Source organism: Ostrea edulis, chromosome 6 (assembly GCF_947568905.1).
Source record: "Ostrea edulis chromosome 6, xbOstEdul1.1, whole genome shotgun sequence".
Taxonomy (NCBI): Eukaryota; Metazoa; Mollusca; class Bivalvia; order Ostreida; family Ostreidae; genus Ostrea; species Ostrea edulis.
In genome coordinates, this window is record NC_079169.1 from 11088928 (window position 1) to 11094927 (window position 6000).

Consider the following 6000-nt stretch of genomic DNA (forward strand, 5'->3'; position numbering starts at 1 on the left):
AATGTCTACTTTCAATAAAATATCTAAGTATGAAGCAGAAGTGGACGACTCTGTGGTGTCTTTTATTTCGAGCTCGCAGGGATATATCGAATCGACAAATGAATGAAAGTTATTATTGTTAATAGACAAAGTGTTGTCGATATATCTAAATGTCGAATGAAGGCCACAGCAAGAGATTTTTTTCTTCTCGCGTATAAGTTTTTGAATAAATTCTGCTTCATATGAATATAGAAACAGGCCGCTAACAAAGGAGCATAATTCGTGCCCATGGGAATTCCAACAGATTGTTGGAAGACCTGATTACCAAAGACCACGAAGATGTTTCCCTCTATCACATCTATCACAGAACATTTGAAGTCGGTATAAAACACTTTAATGTTTCTGGTAAACTTTTCTGGGATTCCATAATTGTCTTCATAATTTTTCCATAAGCTGTCACTATGGATGGAATCAAAAGCCGCGAAGTCAATGAAATTTATGTATAATGTGCTTTGTTATTCATTTGTTTGGTTTGGCACCACATTCGTACTATCAATTAAATGATTCATGTGTATAACCTGGCCTTTTCAATTTTGCACCATTGGGGGGGGGGGGGGGGGCATATATGTTTTACAAACATTTCTTGTTTTATTTAATATACTCAATATTAACATTTTCTATAAGAGAAATGCAAAAACAATTTAGAATACTGACCTGATAACTGGATATGATAAAACATTCAATTTAAAGCATTTTCTCTGGTTTAAATTTGACTTTTTAATTCATTCTTTTAAAATATAACATTTTTAAGGTGTACATTAAAGTTCTGACAAAAATCTTTCTTATTTATTGTTCAAAGGCACTTTTGAATTTTACAAGTTCCCATTTTGGGTTGACCTGGTTAGACTTTGTACATACGTTGATTAGCCATGATGTTTTGCAGAATTAAATGGGTTTTTTTTTAATAATATTAAACTTTTACATTTGTTCAATATCATAAGTAAATCTTTAAAAAAAAATTAATATCAGTATAACATATCTTATTGTAGAACTCTCAACCACCCTGCATGTTTCCAAATCCAGCAATGTGAACATTGTTCAACACCAATATATTTGTCCAAACAGCTGTATGGTCCGATTTACAATATTTTTTCCATCTCGTAAAAACGCTATTAAATCATTGCACGTATGTAGTTATGGGGCTGTATGACACATCATACATTATTTCACCTGTTTTAACCCAAATTATTTGATTTTAAATCGATGTTTACAAATAACCACGTCACTCTGCCATTTCATGTGACAGTCACGTGACCAGTAAAGTAAAGTAAATTTTATTTAAAGTCAAGTAAATTTTATTTAAAGTTGGCACTATATACATTCAACATATCAAAACACAAGCTCTGTAGAGCTTTTAAACCGACTATCACATTCATGTATATCAAGGACAAAGACACATAGCATGCATGTACACATATACACAAATTAACAAAAGAATACAAAATAACAGAAAACTTTCATGCAAGAATATACAGATACGAAAGCATAAGACTAAGAGGAAGAAATAAAATACTACAAGGAAGAGTATATATATATATAAATCATCATTAAATTTCAAGCCAATTAGCTATGTTTGCTGTTTCAAGTAAAAGCTGAATAGTATAAGAATTTTTGAAAATAATTTAAATGTAATTAAAATCAATGATGATAGTAAATTAATCATATAAATATTTAAAATTTCATTGCTGATGGAATTTACTAAAAAAATAAATAATAAAAGTAAAATAGAAAGAAAGGTCTATTGAGCCATGTAAACACACACATAAACGCTGCATAGATAGAAAGAGCCGAAGCAACATATAAATCTATATGTACACTGAACCTTATGGAGCGACAAATTAACATAAACTCAAATAATTGAAGATATCTTCAATTATTTGAAGATATCATCAATTCATTTGATGCGCGCAACAATTGAATTAAAGATCTCTTCAAATAATTAATGATATCTTCAATTCTGAATTATTGCGCGCATTAATTGAATTGATGATATCATTAATTCTTCAGCTGATTTGATGCGCACTTTAAATGAATTATAATGATCTCTTCAAATGAATTAATGATATCAACAATTGAATTGATGCGCGCTACAATTCAATTGAAGAGAGCAATAATTGATATAATGCGCGTATTAAATCAATTGATGAGAACAATAATTGAATTGATGCGCGCATTAATTCATTTGATGAGAGCAATAATTGATTTAATGCGCGCATTAATTCAATTATTGCTCTCTTCAATTGAATTAATGATATCTTTAATTCATTTGAGGATAGCAATAATTCTTTTAGAGAGAGCAACTATATAATTAAAGATATCTTCAATTCAACATATCCGCAATTGAATTAATGATCTCTTTAATTGAATTGTTGCTCTCTTCAAAAGAATTGATGCGCGCATTAATTCCTTATACAAAAGCATTGTAAATGATTTAAAGATATCTTCAATTGAATTAAAGAGATCATCAAATTATTTATACCGAGCTCTAAATTAATTATTGCGAGCAATATTTCTACTAAATTGATGCTCTCATCAAATGAATTGAAGAGAGCAATAATTGAATTAATGTGCGCATCAAATCTATCATTGCTCTCATTAATTGAATTAATGTGCGCATTAAATCAATTATTGCTCTCATTAATTCAATTGATGCGCGCATTAACTCAATGGGTGAGAGCAATAATTGAATTGAAGCGCGCATTAATTTATTTGATGAGAGCAATAATTGATTTAATGCGCGCATTAATTCAATTAAAGAGAGCAATAATTGAATTGATGATATCTTCAAATAATTGAAGATATTAATTGAAGATATCTTCAATTATTTGAGTTTATGTTAATTTGGCGCTCCATAGAACCTAAGATCTGCATGATTTACACTTACATGTGGGGCCAGACCAAGTGGAAATAAAACTTTTAAATTGATTTAAGGTGGTAAGATGCCTATCTTCATTCGGCAAAGAGTTCCAGATCTTAGGAGCACTGTACCTAAAGGATTTCAACCCATACCTGGTTGTCCTGACACTGGGCACAATGGCAGTGTTTGTGTATCTAAAACTGTAAGAGTGATCTTTAAATGCAATGATGTCATGAAGAAACAGAGGGCTGGATTTATTTATAATTTTATAAGTTTCTATAGCCAGTGTGCGCATACGCCTTACTTTTAAGGTTGGAAGAAGAGATTTATGAAGCAATTCGTCATATGTATATATGAAACAAAGGGCCCTTTTCTGTAGTTTTTCCGTTTTTGTTGTATTCTTCTCAGAGCAGAAGTGCCAGGTGAGGGGGCAGTAGCTAAAATTTGATAAAATAAAGGAATGGTAAATTGTAAGTTTACTTAGACGATTAAGATTGTGTCCTGTTCTTTTTAACACATTTAATTCACTGCATAGAGTAGTTTCTCCTAAATCAAAAGTTAATTCTAAATCTTTGCTCTTCTTTCCTACTGAAATTTGTCAGGGTTTACCTTCATTTTGTTGCAATTGAACAAGTTTAAAAGGGATACGCTATCATTTTCCAATGTGATCTTTAATATATCTGCTTTCTCATGAGAGTAAGAAACAGTGTTGTCATCAGCATAATTATAAATGGAAGAGTCAGAGACAAAACCGAAAATATCATTTATAAAGACATTAAACAGTATTGGTCCAAGTATCGAGCCCCGAGGAACGCCCTTGGAAACTGGTTGAAAGGAACTAGAAAACTCCCCGATTTTCACATATTGATATCTCTCACTGAGATAACTTTCCATAAGACTTAAGGCTTCATTTCCAAGACCGTAGTGTTTAAGTTTTAAGAGAAGCAAATCATGGAAGAGACAGTCGAAAGCCTTAGAGAGATCCATAAGAATTGCGGCTACATACTTATTCTCATCCAAGGCTCTCTTCCAGTCTTCCATGATCCTAAGTAAGGTGGACTGACATCCATACCCATTTCTAAAAGCAGCAAGGAAAGGATGAAATATAGATTCAAAATATTCAGAAAGCTGTATATGGATGGCTCTTTCAAAGAGCTTTGAGATGGCTGGCAAAACACTGACCGGTCTATAATTTCCCTTGTCTAGACAGCTGTTTTTCTTATGAATAGGACATACTTTGGCTTTCTTTAATGAATCGGGGAAAACTGAATTTTCTATTGCCTTATTTATAAGACATGCTAATGGTTTAGCTATAGATGGCACAGCTAGTCTTAATAGCAAGGGTGATATATTATCTACCCCTGTAGCTTTCTCAAACTTCAGTTCAAACTTTCAGATCATCGGTGGTCTGCTGTGTATTTTGTAACAACAGTAACGTGCCATAAGTTTAATAGAAATAAAAATATCAAATTCCTCTTAGTAATTCGTTGTTTTAAGCTCTTTAAGCCTTAAAATTAGACAGTTGCGTGTGAGTTATAATACATCATGTTGGGATTCCCCTGACGCTCGTGGGTCTATTTATAGACGTCTAACACTGTACAATTATATAAGTACCAGACTATATTTACTGTCTAAAATAACATTCTCAGTTTTCTTTTACATGCAGATGTTTTCAAGCATGTAACTAAGGGAAAATTAATAACTTTATAAAGTAATTAATCAGCTTTAAAGTAATTATGTACAAAAATATTACATGAACATCGGGTCATACAGCTTTAATGTATACCTTAAATATTTTATATTTTACAAGAATTAAATTTTAAAAAAATAATTCAGAACCGGATAAAATGCTTTCAATCGAATGTTTTATTCACAGGCACTTGGGGCATTCCAACCCCCACCCCCCCCCCCACCCCTCCCACTCCTCAACCCCCTTATCCCCGTCTCTGTCACATATTGGTAAAAAGTCATGTTATATCAGTGATTATATGCTAATGATTATAGAATCACTGATAACGTGATTTTTACGAATACGTGACAGAGACGAAAAATAACTGTTTTGAATGATCTGCAATGCAGAGTTGAAAAAATAATTATATCCCAGATCAGAAAGAATAAGGTTTGGGAGGGGGTGGGTGGAGTGATCATGATCCATGCCCCAAGTGCCTGTGGATTTATCCTATCAAGTCATCAGATCATTATACACCAAAATCAGGTCGTTATACCGTACCCCTCTCATTTTTATACGCCCGTCTTTAGACGGAACATATGATACAGCGATGTCCGTCCGTCCGTTGGTTTTTTTTGTTTTTTGTTTGTTTTTGTTTTTTGTTGTTTCAAATTCAATTTCTCTGTCTCATATCAAGCTGAAACTTGCTAGGTAGCTTCTTTGTGTATCACTTTAGATCATGTTGCTATTTTGATCCCTTTCGACTTCTCTTGCAGGAGTTTTGCTCCTTTATTTGAAAATTATTGTTATATGGAGGGTACATAATTTGTCCGATTAACTCCTCCCACAATTTTAATGTGAGGGTAATCTTGTTTTACAGAGTGTTAGTATGGGTATTGAATATGTTCATGTGACAAGGGTTTTGCTTTTCTTAAATTTTTAAGAAAATTACAGGTTGTTGAACTTAGTCAGTTTTGAGGAATTAATACATAGAGAGAACATGATTTGTATGTTTTCTCCTTCCACAGTTTTCAAGTGAGGACCTTATTTTACAGAGTATTTGTATGGGTATGGAAGATGTGCATGTGACACGGAGTTTGATTTTCTTCAATTCTGAGACAATTACAGGTTGTTAAACTTAGTCCGTTTTTAGGAAATATTATATTAAATAAAGGGCATGGTTTGTCCCTTTAACTCCTGGTGTACATGTACGTATATCCAATTTATGTATACATGCAAATGATTTTATGATAAAACATATACCACACATTACACACACACATTAATTATAATAAGCAAAACTATCAAAATTCAGTTTGTTACTTTCGTTTTACATTAACATTGTGAATACCCTCTTCTAGAATTTGTTTTCGTTCAAATTATTATCCAAGGTTGTAAATATACTCTTTTGCATGTCGTATGAAAATATGATAAT